We start from the raw sequence: 12,299 nt of genomic DNA, 5'->3' as shown, positions 1-12,299 counted from the left end.
AAAAAAAAGAGACAAACGTGCAAGCAATTATTTCTCTGTGTGTGTGTATATATGTTTTAATCTATATATGCACATATACAAACAGTCCTGTGTAGACTTAATAGAGATTTATAGAGATAAACATAAAAATATGTATTTATTTACACATCCACCTGCAATGACGTAGCAAAGAGAGATCTCTTTCTGTCATAGTCAACATTGCTGGGTCTGGGATTAGCAAAGCTGCGTCTAACTGTGGAGTGTGGGGCATCTGGAGACTGTCCAGGGCTACAGCAAGAGTTAGGAAAACTGTGCTCCCAGTGCATGCATTAAAGCAATGAGAGCAGCGTTCATTCTGCTGTCAATGGCAGATTAATGAAGGATGGATTCAGCTAATTGCTAAACCCTATGTATTTTTTTAAATTCTCCTTGCATGCTCCAAAAACTTCAAAAAAATTCCAATTGAAACCATATCACTAGGATATGAAGTATATAAATCACAAAGCTTAAAGGTTTGGCAGAAGAACAATATATATCTTTTCCATTAAAAAAAAGAGGTGGTAGAGTTTTGGAAGCTGCTGCCTCTTCACAGATCTTTTGACTCTGTGCAAGATAAAGGAGCACCCTGCAAGCACAGCAATATGCTTATGCAATATAGAAACATTCCTTTATGTACAGTGCTGATTTTATGGAAGAGCAGAAGAATGCTATAATTTCAGGCTTTTACAAACAGCACAAGTCCTGTGGCTCAGTTCCAAGATTTAACTTTACCTTTCTAAACAGCTCAAAGAATAGTAATGTACTGGTGACAAACATGCTGTTGCTAGCTTTGTGACATTTGCATGTTTGCCAACCTAGTCTTACGTTTTAATTGATTTTTAGATTTATGCCACAGTTTTATTATATCTTGATTCTACCCAGGCTCAATCTTCAAAGCTGTACAATTATAGAAAGCTATAATTCTGTGAAACAAGCACAGTCAGACTTTGTCCAAATGAGGAGCACACTGGTGAACATGCCAGGAAAGTGAGGCCTGCTCTTAATCTGCATAAAAGGGAACATATTTTGACTGCTTTTTTCTTTAATGCTGCCCACATACTATTGTTCATGGTTTCATCCTGAAATGCTGATCTGGATGTGAAATGTGGAGTACAGCTCCGTACTCAAAGTGGGGGCAGTTGGAGGTCATCCTGCTGAGTGACATGTGCTCCATGGACAGGTGCCATACTGTCCTGATGGAGATGCACAAGCTAACCTGCCCCACTGCTTTCCAAAAGAGAAATAAAACTTTACATTGTCTAAAAACATGCACAACTTCCTTTTAACTAAAAAACAAAATGAAACAAAAACCCCAGAAAACCTAAAAAAAAACCAAATTAAAACCCAAGACCAAATGTGAAAAACCCACCCAAGACTGTGGAAGTTGTCCAGATCATATAGGAGAAAACTTGAACGTACTAGATTTTGCATTTCCTTTTGGTGGGCCTATTTTATTACTGACTTCATTGAAAAGAAGATTCTGAACAATTCTGCAATCTTCATTTGCTTTTGAGCAGTCACTGCTTGCATTAAAAGTATGTGGATAAATACAGTGTCAACAGATGCAAATGGTTAAAGAAATGCTGCAGGAGTTTCTGTGCTCCTTGTAGCCATATCAGGCTGCTGTGGGACTCCAGTGGTTTTCAACAGGGTTTTAATTAATTTTTATGCACCCTGTCAGCTAGGTGCTTCATTACAAAGCTAGCAAAATTAGTGTTGTGATTAAAGTGACTGTTAAAAAAAACCCCTGATAGTATCTTCCTAACTGTACTAGGTGTATGCACCCTGGCTGATCTGTGGAAAATCACAGCATTTATCTCCTTAACAGCTATCCAGTTGACAGGTATATTTCTAGAATAATTTCATTCTGGTTTTAAGGCATTCAAAGCCATTTAAATAAATACAGGTAAAGAATACAGATTTAGAAGAACATATATTTACATAATTAAACTGAATAAGTGGTATCCACACAGCATATTTATGTTTTCTGATAGATTTTTAAGAACTAAATTGTCACACAGGTAAGTTAAATTTTTAACCAAAGTGGAAAGCATTATGTGCAATAGCATTATGTGCAATAGCATTAATCACTCAGTTCCACTCACAAGGAGCCCGTTATGCATTTTTTGAATCAGTCCATTTCCTTGATAATAAGAAAACATAATTTTTACATATACTGTTATTAAAAGCATCTTCAGATTCTAGCAGTCGATCTGGTAGTGCTTGAACACATAGACCAAATACAGCCATTGACCCACCCCAAAAGCTCACAATGAAATTAATTTTGTTACTTTTTTAATAGATCCAAGATATAGGCATATTACCATTGATTATTTATCACTAAAGGGACAGCTATCAGAAAGGAATTGTCCTCTGTGCTAATATTTTCGAGGCTGATCTCATTCCCAGACTAATTCCTGGCCTAGTCCTGGAGTAATATCAGTGGAAGATCACGTAGGAAGGTAAATTTGGATTATTCACTTTAATATTTTAAAAGATTAGCAGGTGACAGTAGAATTTACTCCATTTTCTTTTCTAATCCTAATCCTCCTCTCCCACAGTCAAACGAGGCACGTGAGTTTTGTAAGAATGTTTTCCATGATGAATGGAAAGGACCAGACAGGTGCAGTCCATCATCAACTTCTCATTCAGTCCTTTTGCAGGAGGCCCATGGCTCCAGAGCAGGTTGAGTGGACCAGGATGGCTTTTTGGTACTGCAGCCAGTCCAGTGTGTGTGTGCTAGCTTACAGCATCAATGATGGTGTATTTGGAGTCAGTTTCCAGACTCTGATTCCAATCATTAACATTTTTCATATTTTTTGTTATAGTGGTTGTTGCTGGTTTTACTATGGGGAAAACTATATCTTGCGTTGTCCTAGACTGAGCAGTACATGAAGAAAGTTCAGCCGAGGCACAAATTAGTAAAAAGCTATGTGAAAATGATAGTGTTCAGCAGCTTTTCCAACAGGGGAAACTAAATGCCTGTTGAAATAACGATATAATGAAGCTGTGCTCTTGCCTTTATGCTTTCCCTCCCTATTCATAACATTTTCCCCATTTTCCTTTTCGGTGTTTATTTGTTTTATTTAAGCTCTCATATGATAGCTTTAAATGAATGTTTTAATCTCTCTGCTCTTCTGCATTCTTTGATATGTTCAGTAAGGTTTATACATGGAAAGAGGTAGTAGCAATACTTCTGATAACCCCACAAATGCACATTTTCTGCCAAATCAGAAAAGCTTGTAGTCAAATTTTTATTGGCAATTTGCTGAATATAATATGTGACCCACTCCAATATCCTTGAAAATCATCAGAAGGATTTCCTTGTATTTCTGTGGGATTTGTGTTGTGTCCACCTTAATGCGTGCAATTATATTTCCTATCTTGCATTTATTAATTTTCTGGTCAAGCTCTGTAACTTTTGTCTGGACAAACTTGCTGTAGCCCCAGCAAGGAGTCAGTTCTGCCCCACAGCACCCAAAAGTCCCCATTTAACCGAGGATAGTCACTTGTTGCATTGTGGGCAGAATAGCCTCCTGCACTTCTGTTCACTGTTCTCTGCAGCTGTTAGCGTGAAACATTTAACAGATACGAGCCGTACAGAAAGGTGATGCCATTTTGGCGTGTCGATGTCTGTCAGTAGTAAGCACAATATTTCACACCAGTTTGCACGTTTTCTCTTTCCGATAATAGTAATAATTGAAGTCTTTTGTTCTTTATATAAGGAGATAAGTATCAGAGATCCTCAGATTTCACTGTCTTGGGAGCTAATTTCAAAGTGTTCCTATGCTACCTTTATCTTTCAATGATTTTTTATTTATTATTCTCTGCTGAGATTACGAACTGGCATTCAGTTGAATAACTGGCTAGATATTTCCAAACATTTTCCATTTGCATTGACTAGAAAGCTATTTTATCCAGCCTGTAAAATGCATTAGTTTTTGTAGCTGCTTCCCACTGTGGCAAGTCACACTCCCTTGTCTTCACTAAAACACATGCAAATTCTCCCTTGCTTTCTTTAGGTGAGTCTGAGAGCCAAAAAAGCTTCAGCTTGTTAGGGCTGAATCTGCATCCCTTATGTACCCACAAGGCCTGCAGAAATCACCAAGAGTTTAGCATACTTATGGTCAGGAGTTGAGCTTCTGTAGGCCAAGTTCTGCTTTGGGTTACAGCGATGTCTCTCATCAGTACTGAACTGAGTATTTTACAACACTGTAACCTGAGAGTAGGTCATGCGCCTAAATCTCTTTCACACTTTTGCCTGTATTTTATCTGTAAGGCAAAAGAAAGTATTTGGGAGTCACTGTTTGAAGGGAAACAGTATATGACCTGTGCCATTTCAGTGCTTTGAGGAGCCTGAACACATTAGTAAGTAGTGCGATTTATTTTCATTTGCTGAATTCCTGCTTGTAGCAGAAACAAAGCATTTTCTTTACATCAGCAAGTTCAGATTCTGTATGTTCTGCCCAGGCAGGAGGACTATTTAGCCATAATGTTCTTTCAAGTTAGAATTTTGTATTACAGTGAAAACCAACATTTTTTTAATTTGTGATAAACCTGTATTATAATGCCTTATTTATTTTTAATCTTGTACAGTGTTACAAAACAACAGAAAACATTGGCCTTTCATGTATTATTCACTTTAAAAGATGTATTGTATTATGAAATTTTGTAAATAGTTTTAGCTTGGACAGGTAATTGCATGTACACTTGTATTATAAGAGGCAAAAAGGCACACTTTTAACAAATGTTAATGATTTTTGTAAGAGACATTTTACATGTGCATGGAGATTATAAATCCTTTGGAAATGGACGTCCTTTTGCTTTTCCTTGCAATCTATTGCATGCTACTCATGCTTGACTTCAGTAAAACAAAACCAGTAAGTTTTTCTAAATGTTTTTGACATATCACTCCTGGCACAGAGTTAAATCCACTAGTTGCATGTGCGTTCAGCAAAGCAAAATCAAAATGCAAACAGCAAATAAAGAAGAAAAATAATTTAATGATTGTGATCAGCCAACCTCAGTGTTCCAAGATCCATAATACAGTATATGAAAAGTGTTATCAACATCTATGCTGTCTTCATAAGGTACCTTCTGGTCGTTAGAAGCAATAAACTCTTACTGTAATATAAAAAGCAAGCAGATACTCTAGTTCATAATGGTGTGATATCTGACATTCAATGGGTATTCTCTGATACTGCATTTTATGTAGTATTGTCATCAAGAAGGACCAAGTGTCAAATTCATCATTGCTGTATGCAGGTGCAATACTATGGAAGGTAAAGGAGGTGAATTTGGCCCATTGACGTTACCCAGAGTGTATTTCTAATGTAGTAATAAGTTATTGTATGTGCAAAATACACAATGCAAATAGATTGTTTTCTTAAATACATACATATGTATATATATGTATGTATATAGATAAAAATCCATTTTGTTGCCTTGGTTTTTTTTAACTTTTTGGACTAATTTTCCAAATTTTCTATTGCAAAGCAGAAAGTATTTAACAGAACTGTTAGTAGAAGGTTTACTGGGTTCTCTGGCCTTGAGCCATCTGGGATCTGTGCTTATGCTAGTCCTGCTCCCACTTTAGTGGGAGTGCTTACAAGGATGCCTCCCTCAGGCATCACAGTCTAACCCACAGCTTGAGGCCATGACAGTGACATAAGAATATGAAATCACCATTCAGTCTTCAAGTTGATTTTTCCCATATTGCTGCTGAACAAAGCTTTAAATTCTGGAAGTATTTTGCATGCATCATTTTTGAAGTGGTCATATCTGTGTCATTACAGTTAGGGACTACTTCTTGAATTACTTATACAATTGCTGTATGATAAATGAGTATTGTAAGAGCATAACACCGAGTTTGGTGACAGAGCCAAAAGGGTGTGGACTGCAAATACTTTCCACTATGGACTAATAAGGTCTTCTTGTATTTTAGAGATTTGAGCTAGTTTTATAATAGGACTTAGAAATCCATTAATGTGTTTGTTTAATCAGGTTACTGTAGGATTAACTAAGCAGTACAGCTTCTGCAGGTACTTCTGTCATCATAAGTTAAGATGTAGATTCATACAGCATATCCCAGTTGCCTGCATACAAGAACTTGTACTGATGAACAGCTTCATACAGCAGTTAAGGGTTCCTAACAGTCATAAATTAACTCACCTCCAATTCAGTGGGTTTTACATCTCAGTGTGGCATAATTGTTGTGACTAATGACAATCTGGACTCTGCTTCTCTATCCCAACCCTGTTTATGATTAGCTTTTTACAGAACTTTTTGTAGGCTGTTTTTAGCTCTTCAGTCCTTTTAATCACATCTCTCTCTAAGTTTTCAGGCCAAATCTAAATCGCGAATAAATACATAGATCCAAATAAATGGAAAAAAGTACAAATAAGGAGGGGCTACCTGTTGTTTTTTAATTACTCTTCAAAATGTTAAACTGTTTGGGTGGCCTGGTGTTACTTATAATCTGATCAGTGCAAGGACAAAAACAGGAAAAGAAAAAAAAGACCACATACAGATGCTGAAAGGAAAAGGTGAAAAGCCAGTACTCCTTATGAAGTTAGTGGTAGAGCTCTCAGTAACATGGGACAGGTCTTGTGTATCTGAGCTGGCAGAGTACTTGACCGTATTCCTAGCACGGCAGAAATAAGGCTTGTGTTTAACTGCACAGCCAGATCTATTTCTGACTTTTCATGTCTGTCTAAATTCACAAGAGTGTTCAAGATCTCTTGGTGAACTGCTTTCAGAATGAATTATTAGAAATGGTTGAGGGCTGTCAACTTTAATGCCTATTTTCTTACCATGAGGAAGCACCTTGAAATTTGAATTAGCATTGGTTAGCATACATAGCCTATGTGCTGAAAGGACTTGGTTTTGCTTGTGCCTTACTGCATGCTGGAGGATCTGCTTCTTTATATTAGGATCCCAGTTTTATACTTTCTGTGGCATCAGACATGTCACACCTGTGTAAAACTAAAGGAACAAACAGTGCTGCATCACTCTGAAGCTTTTTTACTACTTCCTTTCCTACTTTGGTTTACTACCAGCACAGTTATGTGGGTGCAAGCAGTGGTCCAAGTGTTTATGGAGGGAGGCCATAGACTGGTATATATAGGTCCAAACTAAATATGAACAGATGTCCTAGAAAGCTCAGCACACACAGTGAGCTGAGTTCTGCAGAAAATCTATCCAGAGAGTTTGGAGCTCCTTTGAAAAAGCTGGCTACCTTCCTCTTCAGAAGAGGCTTACACAAGACACTGCTTAAAAACATCCAGAACACTTACCTACAGCTTGTAACTGCACTGCCACATCTGCTAACATAGGTTATACTGCTGCTGGTGAAACAGCTAACAGTTCTCGTGGACAAGGCTAAGGTGTGCTTTAATTACTGCAGCTGTGCACACTATTGTGTCTTACTTTCAAGTGCCTGACCTGCTGCTTTGATCCTAGACCTGTCAATGATGGAATCAGTTATGAATAATTTCAGCTGGCACATTGAAGTTATTTAGGTGATTTATCATGTCATTTACACCTTAGAGTACATGGGTGCAAAGGTTGTCTATACTTACATTTCAAATGCCATTCAAGCGATATATCAAGAATCTTCAGTGAAGATTAATTATCTGGGCCATCACAAAATTGCTTCATGATAATTACATTTTTAAATTGTTACAGTAGAAATCCTTCACTTAGAATTCCTGCTTTTTTAAAAGTAACTTTACTAGGGGTCAGTTAGAAAAAAGAAGTGATTGTGTAACTTGCTCCCATTTACAAGTACAATTGTCTGCACAAATTTGGATTTAGACAAAGCAAATGGTGAGTTTCTTTTCTGCATTCAAGCAGCTGGTTATTACATAGAAGTAGTGTTGGAAAAAGTTGCAGAATACAGTAAGAATTAAAGTAATGCTTTTGTAGTTACTGGTCTAAACAACATAGTCCAAGAGCAGTTACCATTTCTAGCATAATCTAACCCAATGCAGAGAACTCTAGAGCAGTTACATGTTTTTCGGTTAAATTTTGACTGAGGGTAAAAACCTCTTATTGGAAATTCTTTTCCCATAATATATTTATATGTAGATTTGTCTGTGTGCAAAATATTGGTTTGTACACAGAAAGTGGATAATGATAGAAAACAGTAGTAATACACACATTTCACAGTTTCAAGCAGATTCAGTCAAATTTTGACCCACCTCTTAAAATCCCTGCCACTAAAACTTGTGCTGCAACTCACATCTCTCTGAGCTTTATCCTGCTGGTTAGTCCTTGTACTTTCTGCTGTCAGGAAGTTAATTTTTGTCCTTCTGGTATATGTCCATAAATTCTGCTTGGAAATGAGATGTTAAGTATTTTTCTGATCTGTAAATTGAAATTATTTAAAAGCATATGTGATTCTTTCTTTTTATAAAGAAATGTTCAGCAGCTTATGGTTGGAAGCAAAAAACCACATGGAACATGTGTTCTACAATCAAAATTGGTCTGCCTACACAAGATGGCATAGTGTCCATTGTAGGCTTAGCCATAATTTTAAGCATCCCAGAAATATTTAAATGTAATAAATTCCATAGCACTAAGAGGTAAAGGAGCTCAGCATGCCTGCCTGCCTCTTCACACCACACAGTTCTTTGGATGTAAAATGTGACCTGCACTTTTTAAAACACTGCTTCTTAAGAAACTGGTGTCCCTATTGCCCACAATTCACCTTCAGTTGTTCACTGCCATCACATTTTTGTTGCAGTCAGTTACTGTCCATTCAGGCTGCTTACCATCTCCATCTCTAGGTCTTCCAACACATGATTGAAAACTTCCTTTTTTCAAAAAGAAAATATATTTTCAGAAAGCAGATTTTTTTCATATAGTAGGTGCTTAAGGGAAAAGAAATAGCTTTGACATAATCTGATTATGAAGCAGTACCTGTGACAACAAACCTGAACGGCCAAATAAACATATCCTGTGGTGGGAGTACAGGAACCGACAGCTGGCAGCAAACTGGGCAGCAAGGCTTAACCCCGCTGGGTCTTTACTCGTGTCTCCAAAGGAGAGACACAGATAAACAAGAGTGGGGTAGCCTAATTCACGTTCCCTAGCAGTTTGCTAAACAAGTGCAAACACATTTCAAGAGCAGTCATGTTGTCTGTGTCCAAATGCCACTCTTTGTTTAAAAATAAGAGCAAGCAAAGATACAGTCTTGGGATTTAATAAGGCAGGTTGAAGTAAAGTATTCTGTAAGAAGACTGTGCAAGATAAATCTTATCAGCTGCTTAACCTGCAGATGCTTGCAGAAAATTCTGCATTGCTTTTAAGCTAAATTGAATATTCTGCTTAGACTCTGAACAAAAATTTATTTGCATCAGGCAAAGAGATTTTGTTCGTCAAGAGGAAAACCAAATGTATTCTTCTCTCTATTTAATTGGCATACGAGTTTTCAGAAGATCTTTTAGTCTAATTGACAGCCCAGTAAAGTTAATGGAAATATTAACTTCAATGATTGTTGTTGAATTGTTAGATCAGGCCTTATACTAAGGTCTGTTCATCTCCCACTGACATCAGATGGGGTGTTGCCAGTGACTTCAAATGGACCAGGAAGAGGTCTACTGTATCACAATAGAAACATCTACATAGGTCAATAAAATGAATAGTCCTAACTTTAAGGATTGAACTAATAAGTCAAGATGTCATTTTTTCCAACTATTGTAGCCCACTGAACCTATAAATAATTTCTATCTCTATATAGCTATACACTATATATATATGTATGTATATACATAGTACAATACAATAACTTAACACTGGGTAACTTCTAATGATAGATTTGCATTAATAATACGGGTCTATTTTTATGTAAATAGAATATTGTAGAGTATCTTCCAGTCTTTTTCAGGATTGTTAAATTGAGAAGAGCAATTGAATATTTGTCCTATTTTTATGTTAAAAAGTGAATGGACTGAAATGTTAAATGTGAATGTAAATTTCTTATTGCAACTTTTATACTGAGTGTTTGCACTATTATAATTTCTGGGATCTAATTAAAAATAAAGAAAAAAAATTGCTTGAATAAACAGCTGTTTGGGATTGTTGTTTTGGTTTTGATTGGTTGATTTTTTGGGGTTGTTTGTTTGTTTTTTGTTGTTTTTTTTTAAAAAAAAGATCAAGTAGCATTCATTATTCTATACTAACCTGCCTTTTGGAGGGTCCAACTACAGCTCCTCAGTTTTCAGGCTAAGAACATGCCTCTAGAAATCCTGCAATTTAACTTTCACAATTGCTTTGAATTAAAGAACTGTATGTGAACAATTCAGCTCCCTTGTGAGTCTTCTTGTCTTTCTGCACTGACCGCAGTGGAAGCCAGCTTGGGCCAAGTGCTCAGTCCATTGTGCAAGCAGAGGGAAGTAAACATGTGCAAATACTGGCACAATACTGGCCACATAGACCAGAAGACGGGGAGGGGAATTTCATCTGTCCCTTTGCACAAGCCAGAAATAACCGGCCAACTTGGACCAAGAGTAAATCATGTAGGCAGTTTATATTGTACAAGATACAGAACCAACCTAAGTGCAAAATTACATTGGTTAACTTAAAATTTATTTGAAAACTGATAAAGTTATATCAGGTAACATGTCTCTCAAGAGGTTCTGTAAGCTTGGGCACAGTACCAAAGTAATTTGATGGTACCACTTTCAAATCACAGCAGACTCCCATCTGGCCAGCTCAGAGTAAAAGCAGAGACGCTCAGGTCCATCACGCCTGTCCATGCAGATATGCCCTGAGATAACTTGGAAATGCAGAGTCCCTTGTGATGGAAAACAGTCTGGGCTCAGATACAAGGGGTGTTATTCCAAATGCTAGACTAAGGCTCCCCAGCTGTTTCTCTTGCAGGTTAGAGAGCACAGTGTGAGTTGTAGAGAATTATTGTCATGACAGAGAGTGTGATGGAACTGTCCTTGGTTTGCCCTTACACCAGTGAGAAGTGTTTGAGGCTTTACGTAGCCATCTTTTGTTTTCTCCTTCCCTTCTGAAAGACATGCCAGATCTTCATAAGTGTCAATCAGAATAGCTCCGCTAAAGTTGAAAGGACATAAACAAATTGAAAATCTGGCCTTCATCTTTCACTGGACCTATTCTGCCACATTGGTATTTTAAATCTTTTTTCCAGTACTAAAATGTGCAACCTTCCCTGTGTTGATTTGGGGGATTTTATTTATATAAATGCACCAGAGCTATATATACTTGTATATAAAATGTGTACATATACACACACATGTTAATGAGATAGCGTGTGTTCCGGATTAATGATCCAGGTCAGGTACTTGGAAATATTTTTCTGCCATGCCCCGTTACACAGCTGAATCACTTCAGAGACATAATCACACATTATGAGAATTTGTTTTGCCTAAAGAAGGAGATAGTATCAGCAATGGGTTGCTTATATCCTCTGGTAACTTTTTTGGACAAGAACAGCAGTTCCAGATGTGGGTGGTTTATGCTATAGAAATGCAGTCCCTGAACGAGAAATTCCAGAGAGACTGCATTTCTATAGCATAAACCATCCAGAACTGGAACCAGTGTTCTTGTCCAAAAATGTTACCAGAGGATATTGTCAATTTGAAATAGCAGGAAGGGGAGAACGGAAAATGAGAACATTGTGTACATCGTCCAGACATTACATAAGCTCAACATGAGCCGACAATATGCACTTCCAGCCGAGAAAGCTAACTGTATCCTGGGCTGCATCAAAAGAATTGAGACCAGCAAGTTGAGGGAGGGGATTCCCTGCTCCTGAGACCCCACCTGGAATACTGCATCTAGCAATTCTTATGTTGGAATTCTTATGTCCCCAACATAAGAAGGACACGGAGCTGTTGGAGCGAGTTCAAAAGAGGGCCATGATGATGATCAGAGGGCTGGAGCACCTTTCCTATGAGGAAAGACTGAGACACCTTTGGTTGTTTAGCCTGGAAAAGAGAAGGTTCCAGGGAGACCTTATAGCAGCCTTCCAGTACTTAAAAGGGGGCCTACAAGAAAGATGAGGAGGGACTCTTTATCAGAGAAGGTAGTTATGGGACAAGGGGTAATGGCTTTAAACTGGGAAAGGGTAGATTTAGAACAGATATTCAGAAGAAATTATTTACTGTGAGGGTGGTAAGACACTGGAACAGATTGCTGTGGATGTCCCCTTTCCTGGAAGTGTTCAAGGCCAGGTTTGACAGGGCTTTGAGCAACCTGGTCTACTGGGAGGTGTCTCTGCCCATGGCAGGGGGGTTGAACTAGATAAT

The sequence above is a fragment of the Mesitornis unicolor genome, unplaced genomic scaffold (assembly GCF_000695765.1).
Source record: "Mesitornis unicolor isolate BGI_N332 unplaced genomic scaffold, ASM69576v1 scaffold9731, whole genome shotgun sequence".
Taxonomy (NCBI): Eukaryota; Metazoa; Chordata; class Aves; order Mesitornithiformes; family Mesitornithidae; genus Mesitornis; species Mesitornis unicolor.
The sequence above is the reverse complement of the archived record's forward strand: the minus strand, read 5'-3'. Positions refer to the sequence as shown.